Genomic DNA, 23,037 nt, shown 5'->3' with positions numbered 1-23,037 from the left:
GATCATATAAGAAAATTAGTTCTATAGAAGTTTAACTCTCAAGCTACAGAGAGATTATTAAGACCTTAGGCCATGATAGAATGGGAGTTTCTTGAGTTTCAGAGACTTTTAACTATATTTCTTTGCTAGGTAAAGTACTTCTCTTGCAAGCAATTGTATTTCCTTTATGAATATATAATGGTAACTGGAAAGTGAACTGTCTCACTAACATGAAAATCCCACCCTAGATGCTCCTAAACCATTTACATAAAGAATTGCTGGTAAGTACTCAACAGCAGAATTGAATCAGCACAGGAGAATGGCATTGAAGTAGTACCAGCACTTGGGTGAACATGTGAGCAGTAAGATCTTGAAGAATAAAAAGATAAAAGCTCGGTGTTCTTAACAAATTTTGAGATGTTATCATTTTCCACTCTGTCCAATTTGTCAATCTTAATTTGAAATGTCAAATACAGTTTAGGAAAGCAGAAATATTCCAAGACAATATTAATCTCTAATATTGTACACTACTCTAACAGGAAAGTGTACTAATGCATGAAATATAAACTGCACTCTGCAAGCCTCTGGCTGTCAATGTTTGGTATACGTTATACAGCTGTCCGCCCTTGGGGAATCCAGCCATGAATCATTCCTTATTTTAGGGTTCAGTGATAGAAAAACAATGATTTTTTATGTTAAATGTTTCCTTTCTCATCATCATAACTTTGGGTTACTCAATATAATTAACACAGCATTTATTTTAAATTAACACTAAAAGTACTTAAGATTATGTCTTTATTTAAAGCACTGTACAGCTCATATACAGCCCCATGTTTTGGTAACAGAAGTACTTCAGTTTACCAGGGAGCTAATTTTATAAAAATGTCATTCAAATGCACAAAAGAACCTCAAAAACATTTCCTTTGCTTCCTGAAAACATTATAGTACCCTGCTATTTTCCAGGCTTTTAAAAAAAAATAATAAATCCACATTTTGTTTTGGGATAAATTCATTTCTAAGGAGAAAGAATTCCTGTAATGGTAGCATAAATATACATTGAGCTACCTTATTATTGTAATCTTTCTAGAACCTCTAATTCTGTGACATTAGAGCAGTATCATAAAGACTATGGCAAAATAACACAGTTTTACATTTAAGTGTACTGGAATGTTTCTCGGTGTTTGTTGGACCTGAAATTCTGTGTCATCTGGATTACGTACATGTTTGTCATTGTCACAGGCAATAATATATACGGAGTCCTCAGCATTCCTGCCTTTTTTACTTTCATGGTTTTGCATAGAAGAGTTTGTTTCTGATTTTTGTCTCTAATGTTAGCGTTGATCTCTCTTGGATCTACTCCCAAAAAGTTTCTCCTCTTCATGGTTATGAACTGTAAAATGTTTTCAGCTGTAACTGGATGAAGTATTTTATTGCTGAGCACAGCACCATATGGTATGGAATATCCTTTCAGAAAAATTAGGTCAGCTGAACTTCAATCTGTTATGGTGGTGGCTCAAGACAGAAGTGGTGTGTTGTTTTATTGAGTTATTGGGTGCCAAAACCAGCTAGGTCACTATGGTCACTATGGCACGTGTCCTGGTTCCAGTGAGACATCTTCCCTTGTTTTGCATGGTTCGTGCAAGGTTCTGTAACATACAACTCAAATTACAGGTTAAATCTCCTTGAGGTGCACACTGGATTTCCCCATCCTTCTGCACTACTTACTGACTTCACCCATGTGCTTTCCTTGAGTGAAGGCAATCCCATGAATGGGTCTGCATTTTCCTGGGGCAGGAGCAACCCATGCTGACTGTCCCAGTCAGATCCATATGTACACTATCAGGACCTTATCTTCTTCCACAAGAGGTAGGGGCTGTTTGGTCAGGGCCAGGTCTGGTAGATCTTCCAGTGTTAACCAGCAAAGTGGATCCTACTAAATTTGCTAAACTTACTTAAAGATCTCGATGGCAGGCAAATACACTTAGCTTGGATTTAATTCTGGTGTGTTCTTTCGAATCTGGAGACAGATCAGGTGATCATTTCCAGTGCTTATCTTTGCCCATTTAACTACATATGCTTTGTGATTTCTTCTGGGTATTGCAATTATTCGCTTAATCTTGTGAAAGGAAGAATTCTGTGAAGAAAGATATATATATATTTTTTTAAAGCAGTTAATAGAGTTCTGTGTAGGTTTCAGGGCTGAATAAAGTGACTGAGAATTCATGCAGCCACATCGTCTGCCTTGGCATGTGACACAGCACACTTGTTTGTCTGCATTCTAGATCCCTCTGATAAACCCCAAAATTCATTTAATTATTTTAAAATCTTTTTTTTTTTTTTTTCAAATTAAAGTTTTTTTGGCAATGGGCTTTGATCACAGTAAGCTTTTTGCAACATTTAAAAAGAAAAACAAAACAAAAGAAAACAAAAAAAAAAAGAAAAAAAAAAAAAAAAAACACACAAAAAAAAACCACCACACATCCAGGCACTCCAGGCATTTTTCTAGATGGAGGACTTGATGATGAACTTCCTTTCATGTATTTTTCACCACAGAAAGAGACACTTGGCCTCTTAAATGAAATCTTACTACTGCTGGCATTCTTACTGTTTACCCAGTACAAGCTTGATTCTTCTGTTCACCAATTTCAGTAAAACTCTTCACAAGAAGTGTGACCTGGGTGGAATGGCAAAATTGTTCAAGAGAACTTGATAAATCTTCTTGCAAGTCATGAAGCAGAGGAGCAGCTCTCAGCAGCTGCCATTTTGGATTTTGCAGTTTCTGGGGACTTAACACCCGACCATATTATTACATCTCAGTTTTGAATTTATCAAATTATGAAAAAAAAGATTGCTGGAATTCTGCCAGCAAATTGAATGCGCATGTTTCTGACTTTCAGCAATAGCCAGTAGGTGGCACAAGTGTAGAAGAAATTTGTAGAATTCTTTTCTTATCGGAGTTCTTTTATGTTTGATTAATCCCAAGGATCGTAATTCAAATTTTGTCCAGATTGTTAAAGTGTTCTCACTTCTTTATATGTGTCTGTCTCTAAATTGTATCTGTAATAGGTATGTGTGTGTTAGTTTTCTTTTTATGCTTTTCTGGTATGCTTGTATACCAGTTGGATTCTGTGACAGACTGTTGAGAGAGAAACAAAATGTTTTCTCTGTCTGCATTCATAAGAGGTTTGTCGGTGCATCCCTGAGGAACAGTGGCAGGTAATCCTCTCACACATTGCCTTATACTAGGATCATAAAGTAAACAAATGTTTTCTGTCTAAAGAGATAATTGTCTTTCATGAGGAAACAAATTTTATTTTAACTCTCTACTCTGCATCTTTTTTTGTAGATCACTTGGTTGTTTATATTAAAAGGGTTTACCTTCTCACTTTCTTCACTTTACTATGAAACATACCACTATAATTTTCAGGTCACAGTTTCTATTTTGTAACAGCAGGAAGTTATTCTTTTTTAATGCACAACAAAGAGTTGTCTTTAGTCACAGCAGAACCCTAGAAATCTCATCCAGATTTAAAGCACAGGTGAGACTAATCTGAGATTTAAGAATGGTGGGAGGCTTCCTCTTCCACTTTTACTGTCATCTGATCTTTAGAAGTGGAATGTCCATGTATCAAATACATACTTTTCTCACTGTATTCCTTGTTAGCTTTCCTGAGAAAACTAAAATACTGGGAGTATGAAAAGAGCCTTTGGATCATAATTTACTTTCCATGGAGCTGAGCACAGAGACAACATTTCTTAATTATGAGTAACAGAGAAATATCTGTCAGGACTTATTGCTAATATACGCTAATGGCACGTTAGCTGTCTACTGATTTCATAGTTAGGCTATTTGTATAATTGTTTATACCTTTTCTGATTACCAAAATATGAAAAAAAAATAGTTCTCTTACTGGAATTCAGCTGATAATGTTTGAAAGTCTATAACAAAATGTACTGAAAATAAATGGAAAACAAAAACCCCAAAAATGTACTTTTAAATTAGAGTGTCTCTAATTTAGCTGCATTGTAGTGGCATTCTATTTACACTATTCCTATCCAGGCCTACTTGCTTAAAAAAGTTATTTATTTCACTGTATTAACATTCTTCATGTCAAGACATGTGGCATGTGAAATATGAAATACGGTAGCCGTATTTCCTTCTTTTACATAAGGAAAGACAGTTAATATAATTTTAAGGAAGCCAGTCATTAGGAGAGAATAAATGGGAGGTCACTGAGGAGCTATCATGAAACTAACCTTTAAACCTCTCTGTAAAAACTTATGCTATGGCTAAACTTCACAGACAAACCTTCAGAAACTAAGCCATAGATGTGATTTGCACTGCCTCCTTGGGTAGAATCAGGCTTGTAAAAATGTGTTGCCAAAAAAGACCCCAATCTCAAGTATCATGTTGCTTGGCTTGTAAAAATGTGCAGACAGCTATCATACTGTTTTTAATTTACTCCCTTGGCCTGTAACTATGATGGTTGCTGTAGCATCATGTCAGAAATGCTTTCCTTCAGAATACCAATGTGAGATACCACGATGTCTGCTGCAGCATTTTTCCTTTCTTTTCTTTAACGAACATCTTGACGTCAAGTGATGGTTCCTTGGACAAATGCAGCTAAAATCCTACCTATGTTTTAATTTACGTTATTACATAAATGCTCTGCCATTAACAATTAAGCAACATGTTTTGTTTGTGAAAATGAGGCATTTTATAAATGAATGCAAGTGAAGCAAGTGAATGTAGTGCTTTTTTTTTTTTTTTTTTTTTTTTACCTTCAACTTTGGTTTCTTCCTACTTTTTCTTTTAAATAAGGAAAGTTACACAATTGATTACAATAGGTTTTCTGTATAATTTGTGTTTTCCTTAAACTTGTAACAAAACCACAAGTAAAATAAAAATAAAAAGAGGCAGGTAATCTGTGCCTTAGGAATAATAAACATTGAAGTTTCAGCAAAACAAAATAATACAACAGCATCTAATCACTTTAATTTTTTTCATAGTACTTGAGGTCATAGCTTGTCTACTCAAATAATATCAAAAATGAAGCACTTTTATAAGAAGAAACAAGGTTCTTTGTGTAGTTTTTGGTCTAAAATACTTAAAGACAAAAAATAATCTGAACCTTAGCTACAGAACAACACAATGTTTCAATTTAATATTAGGATATTAAGTGTTCCTTGATATATCTTCTGTATGAAAAGCTTGTAATATGGGAAGATTTCTTACTACTATGAAAAGCTTTAATCTAAAGCTGTTTAAAATGGCAATTTTGTACTTTCAATGTATCCTATACTCAAAGATAAAAATGCAACTAGAACAGAAGTTCAGTGAACTCAGCCTTGTTATATCGATCACTTTCATATCAAATATGTGTAAAATTGCAAGGTCATTACTTAAATATGTTTTAAACCCCCTTTTTTCATGCACTTGTTGCAGCTGCTCCCAAAATTACACAATGTTTGCCAAGAGTATGTGAAAGAAAAACACGTCTATTATCCATCTTCATCAATCCTCCAGGAATTAGGTAGCTGCTGTTTTTTTTACAGATTTTAAGAAAGGGTTTTCAGCAGTCACTAACAAAGCTTCTAGATAAAACTTTTTCTGACACAAGGATTAATTACTGCTAACTTACCTACTAACCCTTCCAAAATTACACATCGTGTGGTGCAAAAACAATGGTGTAAGGCATTAGGCTGACAGTTTTCTTTGTCATGCAACATAATGTCCCACCTGGCAGTGCACCTGGTAAAAAGCTTTGGCAGTTTTCCAAGAAATTGTATTTGCAGCCACTTTACACACCTTTTTTTTTTTTTTTTTTTTCCCTCCTTTTCCCTGTTATTTTCTTATGTATTTATCTATGCTGTGGATAAGAACATTTCAAAAATTCCTTGTTCAGCCATTCTTCTCCTGTGTGCATTCATGTTTTTAGTACTGTAACACATTGCTGTTGTGGATAGTGTCTATTTGAAAGTATCAAGGCAGTCCTAGGGAAATCATTCTTTTTAGGGTCTGTTGCATGTCATCGTAGATATATGGGCCAAATCTAATTCCGTGTCATCATAGATATATGGGCCAAATCCGATTCCGATGGTAAGATGTAAATACTACGACGTGCCAATTAAACCTCTTAGAGATAGTAGACCTTAATCTAATGTGTAGATGAGATGTATGTTGTGCATAAACAGAGGATTCTGAAGTTGAAATGTCAATAAGGAGTTGTGAATTACTAGCTTCATTTGTATTACAGAAAATGTCTGTCAAATAGGTTATTTTGTAATAAATGTGCTTTTAACTGAGTTTTCTCTACTGCCATCTTAATGCAATATAGATAAAATGAGTGCTCTCCAGAAATGCCCTACCAGTGTGCTGAAAAAGACAATGTTAATGTTTCAGTGTGTATTAATTTACAGTGTCCTTTTCACCATACAAACTAGCTAAGATGAGTGTTAGCCCAGGAGAGCTGGGTGTAGGCAGTCTTTGCTCTTTCCTTTTGCTTGTGTTCAGCCATAGGAATTGCCCCAGGAACTGCTGAGCTGGTTACTACAGGAGAGCCCTCCTGTAGTGCCTGAATGCTGCTGGCCAGGCATAACCCAGGTGTGGTGGCAGCACCATCCTTTCGCACCAGCTGTGGCTCTCACTATCTATTCTGGTGTATTGCTTCCCTGCAGGTCAGTGGAGGAGACTTCAAGCAGAGTCAGGTTTTTATTGGTGTTCTGGTGCTAAACTAAGAGAAGGAATTTTTTAAAAATAAAAAAGCTAAATGGAAAAGATTTATGGCTGTGGCCAAATTAAATCCTTGCTAATGTAAATTCATCTTTTAGCAGATGAAACAGTGAAACATTCTTCTTGAATGTGAACTTTATAAAATTCAAAGAAAAAAATCCATGTTTGATATAGAAATGCTGTAATGCACTTCTAAAATCCTGTCTAGAAGTGACACAATACAAAAAGATCTGGGTGATTTCACAGAATTACAGAATGGTTTGAGTTGGAAGAGACCTTAAACACCATCTCATTCCAACCCCTCTGCCATGGGCAAGGACATACCCCACCAGGCCAGGTTGCTCAAAGCTCCATCCAGCCTGGCCTTGAACACTTCCAGTTTTGTCAGTTTTGAGTAGACTTTTGTTCAAGTGCTAACAAAGTAAAGATAGTTTTTTATTCCCAAAGCTCATTTAATATGACATGTATCATAGATATCAATGCCTGTCTTCACTCATCACTCCTAACAGGATCACTCCTAACAGGAAATGAGGATAAAATGAAAATATGGAGACAAAATTACTGTGTTTAGGTTGAAATCCAATGCACTAACCTTTCTTGTTGTGAAGGGATGCAATTTCCATTTAACAGATATTTAAAACTTCTGCTTAGTTTAACAGGGTGCTTTGTAGAATAAGCAGCCTTGATGGGCAACTGCTACAGGATGACATGAGTATGTCAGCTTGGTTACACAGGACCAAACCTCAGTCATACCAATGGTTTTATCCTGTTTTTGAATCTTTTATGCTAAGGTTTGTAGTGAATCACATGTTAATAAAATGCGTAGGTTTTTCCTTTTTGTGTTAGCACGTTAAAGTTGTGTGTGTGTGTGTGTGTTCTGTGGTTAGATTACACCAAAATTTGCCTATTCCTGTACTGGGAACAAGATTACTATACTGATAAGTAGGTAACCAAAGAAAAATAGAGCTTGTACTCACTGCAATAAAAGCTGTTAGCAAGCAATACAAGCTGCTGTCTTTGAAATTACCTGGATGCATCAAGGGGCAGAGGGAAGGTGGCTTAGGATTCCCCGTTACCAAAGACAGAGCAGCCGCTAGTGCCCTGCTGGCCAGTCATGTGGTTACCTATAACTCATGTAAGCATCATGCATGCCTCCTATACATCCTTCTAATGTGAAAGTGAAGGTCACATTTAGCTCCAAACTGGAAGTAGCGGCTAGAAACCTTAATTGTGTTCCCAGATAATTAACAATTGCCTGCCCAGAGTTGGCCAAAATGCACCAGTTCCTGGATCATGATGTGTACTCCATCATCAGGGAACAGTGGACTTGGTTACCAGTCTGAGTGGCAGAGGGGCAGTGCTGTTGCTCTCTGGGTGGGAGGCTTGGTTTGGCAGAACAAAATATAGCATTGTGGAGCTGGGAGAAGACAGGGCAATCTGAAACACAGTTGTTCTCTAGTTCTTTGTTCTGTCTCAGCTCCATTCTGCAGAAGATAAAACATTAAAGGCCCATCACCCTCTCCCCCTATCAAGGTTGCTGTGAGCATTACTAATGGTTGCATTGCTCAGAGCCGAGAGGAAACTTGGGTTGGTAGCTATGTTTTTAATAGAACTGCAAGACTTGCCTAGTGTCTCATTAAACACTTCTGTTTGACTTCCTAGCCTCAGACCGTACTATTACAGGCAGCGGTGCTTGCTTCAGTGAACTAGGAAAATACAGAGATGAGCGTGATTTGCTTTGTTTGTTTGTTCTTCTACTCCAGCTGGATTAAGTTAAATTATTCTCATCTCAGTGACTTGCTACAGACATAAAAGAACTGTGGTTCTTACTCCAGTGAGAAACAAGAACATTACCTCTGCTCCAGGCTCTCACTTTTTTTCTCCTATGCATAGTGTGTTCCTCCAATGTTTGGTAGTTAAGTGCATCATAAAGTTTTCATGCTCTGCAGTGGGTATATTCATATGTAAAACTACTACTATGCTTGTCATGAAATTGTAATAGGACACAGCATTTACCGCAGCTGTGGACTTTTTCCCAGCCATCTGAATCTCCAGGTGCGCCCTTGAGTTGACAATAACAAGGTGATGTGCTATTGTTATGTCTTTTTACTGTATTTTCTAATCTCACTATCTGGGAAAATTATTGTATAGGTAGGAATTAATATAGATAATTGTTCCTACCTTTTGTAAAATTTATGTGGTTTTACATGTTAGGAGTTTGATGTGAAAAGGTATAAAGTATAGGAATACAGATGATAGATAAAGCTCTGTTAACTTTATGGATTAAAATGGTAAATTTACAGGCAAGTAATAAGATCTTTTATAGTTCATATTAATAATAATATTCTATAAAATTCTAAGCAAAGCTTTTATATCATTGAACTGAGTTTCTGGCTGCTTAGTTATGTCTATATTAGTATAAATAATAATAGCCTGTAATTAGAACACTTACATTTTCAAGAAGGAGAAGAGTGAAAAATGTCATAACTTTTCTGCCTTATGGAAAACTTGGATATTTTTAACTGGGAAAAAACAAACAAACAAACAAACACACAAAACAAACAAACAACAACAACAACAACAAAAAACAACATGCAATTCCATTATCTTAGTTAATGTATTTCAGTGCAAAATAGTCAACAACAGTGAATTTCACCTTATACAGAAGATGAGTAGAAAGCCCTTTATTGCCACTCTGTTTTTAATATAGTTGGAGGAGGAAGGCAGGCAAAAGGAATCTTGTGTTGTGTTTAGGACTGTAGCTATCCCCTCTTTGCTACATCTGTGGAGTTGTTGCTTTTGGCATCACAGCTGTATGGACTCCTGCTGCCACTTTTTGAGGTCCTCCAGAGAATATTTGGGCTATTCTACTTCATTCCATTGCTCAGTGGCTTCCAAATCCAATCATTTTGTAGGAATAGCTACATAGGATTTTTATCTTCACAGGTGGTTATTTACGGGATGTTATATCTAATAAACTCTAAAATAGAAAAAAAAAAATAATTTGAAAAAAAAAAAGTTAACGTATTTTGGAATGTATCTTTTTGCCGGATTCCTGTTAGTCTGCTTAGGTGCTGGATGTTTTTGGAAGTTTTGATAGTTTTTCTTCATATTGTCCACTCATATTGCAAACAATACAGTGAAACTGTTTTTTAATTGTACAGATTGCATGCTTTTTTTTTTTTTTCTTCCTGTCTCCACAGTACAGATGTACAAATCCTGTGGGATCTTTGTTGTTATTTTGTTTTCAATTTTTTAAAGAAAATTAATCCTAAGAGATTTATTGGTTTTCAATATAGACATCTTGAGGTGAAAAGGAACTTTCTAGCGATGTTAACATTTTCTAATGAGAAAAAAATTGTTTTTCTCTTCTTTTTTTTTTTTCCTTCATGTGTACATATTCATCTACAGTCTGTCAAGAGTTGAGAGTGGAAATATGGTGTTAATTAGTAAACTAGCGTCCTTTCTGTAGTTGCCGTTCCTGTCCTTTATGTTAAAACCTTCATTTGTGAGACCACGTTTAGCTACTGAGTCTGCGTAATTTTGGTTCCTTCCTTATGTCCACTAGCTTCTTGAAACATCTAGACTTTGCCACAAGACTTCTGTGCACAGCCTTTTCCAAAAAAAAAAAATAAAAAAAAAATCTTCTCATATTGTAAATGTTACTGTATACTAGTGATTTTTAATATTAAAATGTGTATTGCATGTATATCTTGGATTTAGCTTTTATTTTGAGATCATAATTTTTTTACTTAAATTACTACTAAACTTATCTGTTAGAGCAACCAGTACCGCAACCATATAAGAGCTGAATCTCATAGACAATGTTGTGAATCACTGATGCTCAATAAAGTGAAATTGTTTGTGAACATGGGATTTCAAACTCTGAAAGTCAATGACACTTTTTTTTGTCTTTTAAATGATGTAATTTTAAGACTATTGAACTGCCAATATATCTTGCTAATTTGAGATAGTCTTTTTTTATATTTATGATTTCATAATTCCTTAGCAGCAAAGTTGTTCTTTTAAAACTCAAAAATCACAATTGCTAGCTACTTATAATGTCTGCAGTTGGCTTCCTGCTCTGCTTGGTGAGCACAGCGGTTTCTTCATATTTAACTTTTATGATGTTAAAAAAGCCTGCTGTTTCTGAGCTACTCCAACCAAGCAGTAAGCTGATTCCTTTGTGAATCTATAGCTTGTTTATTGCAAAATTTGAGCTTTAACTAGACCATCATTTTGAAAAATCACATATAGTCCAGAAATTGTCACAATCGTGTACTAATCATCTTTCAACCAGAAGCAACAGGACAGTATTATTACTAAGGGCCACCACAATCAATATCCAGATAATAACACCAGAAAGTCACCCACTGGTCTCTGCTCTGCTACCGTGTGTGAAATTCTACTCGCCCACAGCAACCACATAAAAAAATTAAGCTGGACTGCCTATTGGGAAAAGGCATACAAAACAAAAATGAGGCCTAGCACCTCCAGGACCAGTTTTAGCCAAAGAAGCTGTGTGTATAATTGCAGAGTAAAGCACTATTAACACTGTCACTAGCTTTACATAGAAGTGCTAGAACAGTTCTTACCCCAGAGATGACAGAAATTTTAACCTAGTTTCAAGATATAACTAATAACTGAATATTTTGTGTTTTTATTTTTTCAATTTTAAAATGAACTTTGTAGTGAGTTTGTATCCCAATAACACTAAATTATTTTATGTGTGTGTGTCATTGAGAAATGAAGTTGTGAAGCTTGAAAAGTAAATTAATACATAATGTTATAAACAAATGAAAGCATCTGTTGTTATTTACAGTTGCACAAAGTCATTACATAGGAATCATAATGCTGTTAGATGAGTTTTTTGTTTTGTTTTGTTTTTTAGAACAGGTCATCAATGAGTGATGGTTTTTCACTGATAAGCACTTTGTGAACATTGAATAATACACTCCACCTCATTCCATCACTGGACATACCAAGTGTATAGCCATACTCAACAGCTGATATCTGATTCAGGGCAAGGGATTGTATTTGCATTATTTAACTTACTAGCCACATATCTTTTCTCAAGTGTCTTTTAGCACCATAGCAAGATTGACTTACTGTAGCTATGATCAATACCCAAAGGCTTTTTGAAAAACATGTTCTTCACAGTTCTGTGTTGTTCTTCGGTACTCCTCCTACTCATGGCTCCAGCTCTGCAGCGTATTCCACAGCTGGCTAAGTTACCAGCAGTGCAGGCAACTCAGCACCCTGCAAGTCGACAGGTCATGGACCTCCTGGAAGGATTCAAGTGCTTTGCTGGGGGAAACCCCTGGGCTACTGATGTCAGAGAAATCCCATTGCTAGCAAGATATGAAAGTGAAATGTAATGCACTGTAAAAAACCTACTCATGTTTTGCAAATCTTCTCAGAAGGCAGTAGTTTTGTTTCTTTCAGACTTCATTGTGGTGATAAAAATTATCTCGGATCCCAGGGAGTTCATAAAATAAAACATGAAGTTGCCGTTGAATAGGTGGTGGTTAACTTCTGTTGTGAGAGCTTGTTCCTCTGTGTGACCAGCAGTGGCATTACATCTTCAACCACCCTGCTGAAGCCGACCCTGGCTGTTTGCTTGATTGTTCCAACTTCTGCTGAATAGTTCTGAGGAAGGTACAGAATTGCATTGTCATCTTGTTTTCAAAATGGTGTTTGCTACTCTTAGTGAAAAATTAATTTTGGGGGTAGAAAGTATTTGTGTTAGATAATGGCTATCTTACAAATTCATCTGGGATACATTATATTACAATAATAGGACTGTCAAAAGTGCAGTAATGTCTAATACTGAATGAGAACAGATGGCTCCAGTATATTACATTTCTTTAATACTATTCAGTCTTTATATAGCCCATGTACTCAGTGGAAATACTGTTAGAGGGAAAGCAGAGACAATTTTCCTTTTTTATTTTGTTTCAGGCTATATATATATTGATATATATATAATATATATATATATATATTGATTATATATATTATATATATATCTATATATATATAAATAAAATATATAAATTATTATTACTAAAAGTCAAGAAAAGAAAATAGCAATGATAAATGTGCTAAATTTGAAATAAATATTTAATAAAAATCTGTTCTTTTGTAGGAAAAAAAAAGTGCACATTTACAAGTGTGTATGAGTAGGTGTATACAGAGGGAAGAGACTACAGAAATACCCATTTGTTTTTCCACTTAGACAAATTATGTTCTTAAAACCATTAACCAAGTAAACATATGGCATCATTTCACAGAGGAATTTATGTATAGTAAATTCTTCATCAGTTCCCTGTTGTTCCTGAAAAATGTTTTCAGGACAAGTGTTCTGTGAGCTATTCCGAAAGTAATATACTGAAAAATATTTTGATGCCATGATGGTTTATTTTGAGAAATACGCTAGATATATTTAGAAGTCATCTTGAATTTCTCCTTTTTTCTCCTTTTTTTTTTTTTTTTTTTTCTTTTTTCACTTGAGTAGAATGCTTAAATTAACTCACATGCATGTGATACGAAGGTGGGTGAGGAAGAGCAAAAACCATCCAAGTAAACCATGATATTCTGGATCTGGAGATAGCAAGAAACTGCTGGCTAGCATTGCAACTGGTCCAGAACCAGCTAGTTAAGTTTAATTATCCTTACCCTTCTATTAGTATCATCTTTATGGGGGAGAGAAATGAAGGACAGACAGCCTGGAGTCCAGACTATGATACACAGAAGGCCAGCTATGAATCCTGTACATATATGCCAGTGATTCTTTGGAAATATTGAATGCCTGCACATTAAGACAACACTTGTTACATGCCATTTGGGGCTCTGGATTTTTGAAACCACATGAATTCCTTTCTGAAAATTCAGATTTAAGTGGTTCAGATGTTTAAGAGACCACTGAAAGTACTCAGTGTAGTGACAAAGTTCTATGTCTTAATTCCTAAATAAATCTTGGACAGTCAATATTTAATTGCAAGAGATATTTATAGCAGTTATTTTATTATGGTTTTCTTGCCTGATCTCTGTGAAGAAGCATCTGTAGAATGGAAGTAAATGTCAGATCTAGAGGCTTATTTGATTAAACTATGGCAACAACATTAATCTTGCAAAGGAAATCAAAATAATAGAGGGGGCTGGATGGACCAGGAGATTGATAATTGGTAAGAAAGCTTTTGACCTTTGGGCCAGTAGTTCAGATTCAAGCCAAGTCAGTAGTGACTGAAAATCATTACTCTCTGATAGCAGTGCAATTGCCGTGTGCAATGGGTGATTGGTTTCATTCCAGTTTCTACTGAACTGGGAGGCTCATTGCAAAAATTACTACTCCCAGCGGTCGGGTTTTAAGGCAGAGTTTAAGGAAGGAGAGCAGAAGGGAACTTGTTTACTTTCTCACCCTCAGAAGCATTTTGGGAGGTGGGAGAGAAGACGTTGCAGTTCTTTGTCTGCCAGTGCATGGGGAGTATCAGCTACCATCAGGCTTCTGTTAAGACACTAAGACTTCTATTGATACTAATAAAAGTGGAAGTGTTATGTGCAATGCCACTCCAAATGTCTTCATAATGACCTTTCTCATTTATAATAAATTGGATTGTTTTCACTTTTTTCAGCTGGAAAAAAAAAAGTGATTTCTTTATTTTTAATCAGTTTGCAATTCATTGAAAGCTGTTCAGCATAGTGCTTTGTATGAATCTATATGACCTTGGAATTGTATGTGAGCTGTGTTGTCAATGGATGATTCATACCTGGGATGAGTAACTGAAGATTTACAACTGCCTGTCTGTGTCACATTGTTTTTCCCTCCTTAATTGGATGACCTGAGCTTAATAATTAATGTGGCCTGAACCAATATAATTTAATCCTATAAGGAAAAAAAAAAAAAAAAAAAAAAAAAGACCTGCTAGCAATCTCAGAACCACAGACTCTTATTAAAATGATTGAGCATTACATTTGTCCTCTTTCTCTTTTGAATACAATTTGGTTGCCATCTCCTTCACCATCGGTTTCCTTTCATTCTTTTCACTTATACCCATGAAGAATATGGCAACATTACTCACACACACACATATCCTGACTTAAAAAAAATAATAAATAGAGAGAGAAAAAAGTTTTCCTCTTTCTTCAATCTGTTACCTAAAATTTCTGCAAACCAGGGGAAGGTTCAGCACACTCATTGTCATGTCTTTTATGTGGTGTGTGGTTAAATAAGTGGTGCTTACTTTACTGTTGCCTATTTTACTATCTTTCTTTTCTTAAATCATTTTAAGTTATGATTTTGATCATCTTCCATGTGTTGTCACTGTAAAAGATTAGGTTACTTGTCTTTAGATAAATAAATAAATAAATAAATATTTAAAGTATAACCTCTGTGTCATTGAACTATGTAGCTAGTCCAGCTGTTTGCTAGTAGAGTTGCTTAAGTGTACTTTTTGGTTGAAGACCAGACAAAACAGGAGAGAATAAAAACAACATTGGACTGTTTAAAACTCAGGCTATGTTCATATTATTAATTTTTTTTCGCATTCTAAATAGATGCAGATTTAGAGGTTGCTGCATTGTTTTCTCCATGAGGAGAAACCTGCTTTAGACACCTACTGGATTTGTGTTGGGTCTTTCTTGATACACATGTATCTTTTCAGTTATGTTTGTGCTCATCAAGTGCTAAAATGGTGAACAAATATGGGTATTTTATGATATGTGCCATTTCATTGTAACTGGTGCATCTCCCTTAGACTTCTGGCAATGACAGGAAACAGCCTCCATCTACTGCAGAGAGAAGAAACGGGAAAATACAGGGATGGAGCCTGTGAGCAGTGCACGCAGAGACTTAACCCGTGTCCCTGCAGTCCATGGAAGTGTTTTTTCTGAATTCAATCACAGGAATCTCGAGCTGCAAAGGAGTTAGTACTGGTTGTTTTAATATTGATTTGTGAATGAGTAAACATGACAGCATTATTAGCTGTGGCTTGTTGTATATTTGTGTTCGAGAGCATATTTATAAAATAAGTCCTGATGGAAATGTTCTTCTTTGCAAACTTGGCTATTACGGTTTTAAAGAAAGGTTAAAAATTACAAGGCGTTCCTGTTTTTCCAGTGCATGTTTGACTGCCAAATGTCTGTGAACACTCTGTTGTACTAAAATGTCAGAATGATAAGAGAGGAAAGTAAGAGGAGAAGCGAGGGATAAAAAAACCCTTCAATCTATGTTCAAGCTCTTTCTAAATGACCTTGCACGTGACAGGCACAAATTTGTATTTTGCATGAAAACCTTTCATTTATGAAGAAGAGATGCTGGTGGGAAGGGAATGTGAAAAGAAAGGCAGGCCTGCATGACAGATTTTCAAATGGCACACAATGACTGAGTGCATCTACAAAGAAAGAGAAGTGAATTTCTCAATAAATAGCTACCCCAAACAGAATGCCAAATATTTATATATATCTATAATAACAATGTGAGGTCCTTCTAAGCCATGTGTTTTATATTTTGAGCAAATAATATTTTTATGCATTCCACTTGATTTTTTTTTCCTACAGTGGTCCTATTTATTTTCTGTTTCCATAGTAGATTGCAAGATCGTGCTTGCTAGTTGTACTTTTTGGCTTTCCCTTTCAGCTTAGCAAGGTTGTAAATAGTTGTTTGTTGTTGTTCCTTATTTAAGGAGAGAAACACAAGGAGGTTGAGATCATGTTCCCAAATGAAAGTGGCTGTGAGCAAGCTGTATGGAAGTTTGTAAAACTTGCAGGAAAGTACTTTGCCTGATGGGGTGTGCAGGGAGGGCGCCTGTCCCCGGCTTGCTGCCTGCCAGCAGTAATGGGCTTTGAGCTGGTGAGGCACACTCAGCACCCACAGGGCTGGCAGTAACGGCAGAGTGGGACATGCTTGGGGGCCACTCAGTACCTCATCCTTGTGCAAATGCACCCTTTGCCCCCTTGGTACACCACTGACAGCTTGCAAGGAAAGTTGCAAGCATGTGCAAGGGGGTACCAACAGAAAAGGTCTGTGACACTCAGTCCAGGTGCAAAACCAGAAAGGAACAAGGAACCGTAATTTCATGCAGTAAAGGTTAGATGACTTCCATTTAATTGTTCCACTTTGAAAAATATCTGTATGTCAAACTGAATGATATTTTATCAAGTAGTCAGGTTCTGTATCATTTGTTGCTTCCTACAGCTACATGGCTGAGAGCAAATCTGACAGCTTGAACTTTGGTTTGTGAATGTGTTGAAAAACTTTTGTGAACACTAGTGCACCCGAATGACCCAATAGTTCCCAGCAGTCTCCCCAGGCTACATGATTAATCCTAACCATATATTATAGCTCTTGTGCTGTAGTTTTCCTCCAGCTAAGTAAGCTGGGTATTTGCAAAAAAGATTTTTCAAATGTAATCAATGTAACAAAGAAAAAATCAATCAGGTTTACAGAACCACTCCAGTCCTTATTTGCATTAAGAGTCATTGTAATGTCTTTCTTGTTGCTGATGCTTTCTGTGAGAGTTCCAAGCAGAAAGCAACTCAAGCTGTATGCTGCAGGTTAAGATGCTTTTTAAGGAAATGGGAATTCAAACTATTAACACCAAAGCAGCTTGATTTTTTTTTTTCATTGCCTTTCCTCATTTCTTAATTTTAAATTTCACTTAAAACATCTAGTTGTTTTTTTTGTTTGTTTGTTTGTTTTTTACATCAGTGAACTCCAGACTCCTGCAATGTGTTTATTTCTAGATGCGTGCTTCAGTTGCTGTTTTTAACAGATATCAAGTGTTATTGAGGTTAATATTTTGCTAACAAATCCAGTTCAGTGACATTAAGAATCAATACTGAAGGAAGAACAGTTTTTTGTTTGCTATTAGAAAGCTGTTTCTGAGACTCAGAAAGCTTGTGCAGTGTTGGAATTCTTCTCTCCTTAGCTCTTTCTTCTTTTTTTCTTTTCTTTCTCCCTCCTGTAGGTACATTTATATTTTAATGTAAAAGCTACAAGGAAAATCTTGAAAAGAAAATCAAAGACGGTTGCTTTGCTAAACTTGGAATAATGTGGGTGATTCAAATCCATCTTGCCTTACCAAAAAGTCAGAAAGACTGTCCTTCTTCATGGGTAGGTTTAGTTCTGGTGCTGTCTTCCTCTAGAATATGAGAAATTTAAAAGGTGAGGGTGCAACGTCCATCTGATATATTTGAATATTACCAGCTTTCGCACTGTAGTCAGTTGTTCCTGCAGTAAACTCATTCTCAGTGAAGGAAATTATTTAGGATAACAAATTTATGGTTGAATGCTAGTAATAATCTCAAAATTAAATACAAATATTTTTAAGAAATACTACTTCTATTGAAGTTAAAGGAAATTTCATGATTTTTTTTAAATAGATGTAGATTTCTAAGTTGCTGAAAGTGACTGCATGTTAAGCCAGTGTGGGAGGAGCAGAGGTATTGCAAAACAAGTTACATGGCTATAAACGTACTGTTCACATTGCATGATGCTTTTAGCTTTTATGCCAGTGCCTACTTCAAGCATGACAAGCATGGAAGCCTGGTTTCTTAATATCTGTATAAATGGCTTACTCCTCTTTGCACACACAATTCATCTGTAATTTTTGTGGGTTTTAATTTCTAAAAGCCTGCATTTAATATAATCTGATGTTTTGGTGCAGAGTGGGTATTATATGTAAAATATTTATATGTATATTCAAACGGTTATTTTCCAGTTCTGCTGTTGGTCTTCCCTTGGATTTTTCTGCTTTTTTAGTTTTTACTATATCTGGATGCCATCTCTACTTCAGTATTCTTTCAGCCTCCGGTTTGGACTCGCTTGTTTTTTTAATTTCCTTTTTCTCCTTTTTCCTATTCATTTCTCTTGATGTTCATCTGTATTGAGAAATTCCAATATACAAACTGCTGATTTAAAAGTAAAACAAAGAACCCCCCTAATTTTAGTTCTATTGAAGTAATAGAAAACATTTCTGGCCTTATTTGGCTTTTTTTTTTTTTTTTTTTTTTTTCCCATAAGTGCAAAGCTAATATTAGATCAAGGTTTAAACAAAAATGTATCACGGAGTTGGAATAGGAGCCAATTCAGGATGGAGTTGTTGTGGAAGTTGCTCCTGTGTGTTATAGCCCTGGCACTGAAAAGAAAAGTAACCATCCCACATATATGATACTGATTTGAGCCATTAGGGTAGTGACAAAATTGGCTGCAAAGCCACTGTGAAAAGAGCATTATATGCAATGCCACTATCTCATGTTATCACTCCTCTATCCTTTTCAATGAAATCATTGTGTGTTTATTTTCCCACTGTGTTGAATGATAGCTGACACAAAGGGAACCCAGTCATGGCAATGCATACAAATCACACCCATAATAGGATGTTCTGCAGTAATGCCTACTGTCAGTAAAAATCTCACAGGTTTTAGGCAGCTATAAGGAATGTGAGCAGTTTCGTTCTGCTGAATGTTTGGTCAACAGGAGCCATCTATTCAAGGAGTGTCTGTCCTGCTCCTTGCCTTGCCATGTTCACTTAAAAGGCACAGAAAAAATGATGTTTGGTGACTTGCTCATTTTTTTATGCTAGATTGGGTTCTTTAATAATGCATTCTCTGATTTTTGTTGTTGTTGTTTGTTTGTCTTGTTTTGTTTTTTGGTTGGTTGGTTTGGTTTGGTTTGGATGCTCTTGAGAAACAGCTGTTGACAATGACAATTTAATTTTTATATGTTTTGCAGACTGTAGTGACCCAGTAAGTTGAGGATTGTAGTGAAGGAGGCCAGTGAAGGTCTGAACACCTCACTTCTGCAGCATCTTGGAAGATGTGGCATCTTATTCACAGGTAGACTTTTTAAGCACTCTGTTTTTCTTCATTATCTTCAAGAAACTTGTCATAATTGCAGTCAACTCATCCTGTAAAATGTAATGGATTCAGTTCTCACTTTTCAGTTTTTATTTATTTATTTATTTATTTATTTATTATTATTATTTATTTATTTTTTATTTTGCTACTTATGTAATAAACATAAATTATTTTTAGGACCAAGAAACTGGGGTGGAGAAATCCAGGAATCTAGTGTCTTCATTGAATATCTCAACAAAAATACTTGATGCAATCCAGGGCTTGCAGTAATATTGACCAACTATTTACAAATGCCTGTTCTGTATGTTACCTTTTTCAGGCTATTTCAATTTACATGCAGATTGGAGAAAATAAAAATACCTTTACAGTCTGTATTGCACCTCTTAAAGGACAGAAATCCATTTTCTCTTTGAGCTTTATTTTTACAATGCTTTCTTCTTGTAATTGCAGGGTGCTATTTTTGTCAAATGGTATTTGTCTCATTTCAAAGGCATACCTTAACAGAACCTCTTACCCAGGGGAAAAAAGACAATGTCATAGGCTTCCTCATGTTTATTAATGTCCCATTGTCTACTTCAGTTGTTGCTTATGGAATCTACTATAAACTGGTTTTACTATACTCTTGGCAAGAATCCAATGATGGGGATAATGAAACACTGGTTGCATTTTGTCCATATTAAAAATAAATTAATAATAATAATAAAAGAGGCAAATACTAAATTTCTAATTTTGTGAAGTTAATTGTGTTGTATTTTGAGCTAAGAGCCTAAATAAGTTTGAAACATCCTTCAGAAGATGACAGGTTTTTTGTTTTAGTTTAACAGTTTGTCGTGGTTTAACCCAGCCGGCGGCTAAACACCGCATAGCCGTTTGCTCACCCTCCCCCCTCCCTCTCTGGGACGGGGGAGAGAAATGGAAAGTGAAGCCTGTGAGTTGAGATAAAGACAGTTTAATAAGACAGGAAAATAATAATAACAATAATAATAATAATAATAATAATAATAATACAATGATGATAATAGTACTACCACTAATAATATGTACAAACAAGTGATGCACAATGCAATTGCTCACCACCCGCTGACCGATGCCCAGCCTAACCCCAAGCAGTCCGGCCCCCTCCCCCGGCTAGCCACCCTGATATATTGTTCAGCATAACGTCAGATGGTATGGAATACCCCTTTGGCTAGTTTGGGTCACCTGTCCTGGGTCTGTCCTCTCCTAGCTCTTGCTGCACCCCCAGCCTGCCCCTTGGCAGGACAGAGCAAGAAGCTGAGATGTCCTTGGCTTGGTATAAGCACTGCTCTGCAACAATTAAAGCATCGGGGTGTTATCAGCACTCTTCTCATCCTAGGCCAAAACATAGCATTCTACCAGCTACTAGGAAGAAAATTAACTCTGTTCTAACTGAAACCAGGACACAGTTTTGGTCTGTGAAGCATTGTATGCTGGAGAAGACAATTGACATGGTGACATGGAATGATTAAATTCAGTAAAAGCTTCTATATTACGACTTTGTTGAATGCTTGCTTATGAACACTCATGTGCAGGCAGACGTAGAGAGAGGAAGATCTGGATGTTGATTGTCCTGTGATGAAGTTATACAAAAACGGCAAACGGCTATAGAGAGTAGTTTGGGGCTCACCAATGTTTAATTTCAGTGGAATTTAAAATAAAATTTTGAATATATTGTACTTGTTAAAAAAATGTATTTATATTTTCTTATAGTAAGAAATTGTCCTGCCTGAATTCCATTTTATGTAATCCTTGATTTCAATGTATAGCGCACATTTAACCTGCCCAATGGTGTGTTGCTGATGCTGAAGACAGATTCACTTTTATGCATGGCTTCATTTGGGTAATTGAGTGATGTACCTTATGTAAATACTTAAAAGCTAGAGATGTATTCTGCCATGAAATTCTAATGAAAACTATAGATACAACGTTGGAAGTGTTTGGCTCCTAGTTTTTGAGTCAGGCAGGCCTGTCTTTACTGGTTGTCTTTTAGGATAAATAATATAATTTTCAGTTATGTATCTCCTCTTTCCAAGCTGTGTGCATATGACATAGTTGAAAGGAGTTAGGAAACTGAGATTTTATCTCTGCCAAATGTGTAAAAAGAGCTTCTGGGATGTCAACACTATCAGCACTTGTTATCTTGACTAGGCTCACTGGAATTTAGCCAAAGGAGTATTGGATGCTAATGTCACAAAAACATACAACTTCTGCTTTCTTAAATGTTTTTTGAATGATACCTTGCCATGCACTTTACCTTTATTTATTTATTTATTGACACATGGATTTAGTCAAAACTGTATATTTTTTCCGGGCATTCAGGTAAACAGGTAATGAGACAGGTATTAGAGAGCAAGCATTTAAATTAGAGAGCAATAATTCCATTAAATTTAATCTGAAACTTGGTAAGATCAACACTTGTAGAACACCTTCTAAGAACACCAGTGTGCAGACAGAAGGGGAGCTTGGCATGCTTTTTTTTTTAAAATACAAGATTGTAAAATTAGGTGCATAGTTAAAAATTTGGCTTAAAATTCTGAGCAGGTTAAGGGATCTTATTCTCACTGTTATGATGTAAACTCCAAAAATTCCACTGCTATTTTAGATGCTGAAATGTACTTCTATACCACACAAGAGCTCAGCTTCTCTTATGGGTTAGGTAAGCTTATATGGGTTTGATATGTTTATATCAATATATACGCATATAAGTAGAGATGCAGAAGTCAGTATATTAATGAACTTGTAATAAGACGGTATTAGAGAAATAGAAAGTTATGTACTCACCCCATTCACAATGAGTTTAAGTGTTCAAGTATTTTTTTAGCTACATAGATTTCTGTTGAGATGAGGAAAATCAGCCCTAGCTCTGTGAACCCTGAAAAGCTCAGCACACAAAATGAGCATTGTTCAGTTGTCTGTTCCATCCCTCACAAGTCTATACCCTCCCTTCCTTTTCACTGTGGGTTTTTGCAGCTGAACATGTTGTTTGAAAGCATGCATGGTAGGCAGTAATCCAGGTCATCATAGTATCACCCAGTCTGGCAAAACAAAAGTGATAAACAAGGAAAAAAAAATACCTTTTCTTGTTTTCAAATAAATGCTACAGAGAGATGAAGAGGCAGCTTAGTTGTGGGACAACAATCCATAATTTACTTTGCAGATGTCTCTGTAATTTAAGCAGCAGGCAGAACAACCGTTCAGTTGTAGATGCTCTGGGGAAATGATACCCAGAGCCTCGTGAATCATTGTAAGGATTAAAAGCAATGAACATTCATCTTTTTAACCTCATAAACTGATACTGCAAAGCCAAGGATTATAACTTATTGTGCATGTAATCTTTGCTCAGGGATAAAGGGTGTCAACTTCTTAAAAAACTTCTCTCAATTAACAGTGGCACCTACCTTTTGGAGAGGGAGAAAAGCCAATCTTAAAACTAACTTTGAAAGACTTCC

The 23,037-nt window shown here is 35.9% G+C and overlaps 1 protein-coding gene across 2 annotated transcripts in view; it reads left to right on the top strand.

The window, feature by feature from the left end:
* CDH12 (cadherin 12) overlaps positions 1-23,037 on the top strand; it is a 579,148-nt gene that overhangs the window by 162,692 nt on the left and 393,419 nt on the right. For both annotated transcript variants that reach the window (XM_068670857.1, XM_068670854.1), the window contains exon 2: positions 19,446-19,549. The gene's annotated coding sequence lies outside the window, so the exon portion shown is untranslated. The remainder of the gene's footprint in view (positions 1-19,445; positions 19,550-23,037) is intronic.

Source organism: Anas acuta, chromosome 2 (assembly GCF_963932015.1).
Source record: "Anas acuta chromosome 2, bAnaAcu1.1, whole genome shotgun sequence".
Taxonomy (NCBI): domain Eukaryota; kingdom Metazoa; phylum Chordata; class Aves; order Anseriformes; family Anatidae; genus Anas; species Anas acuta.
The sequence above is the reverse complement of the archived record's forward strand: the minus strand, read 5'-3'. Positions and strand labels throughout refer to the sequence as shown.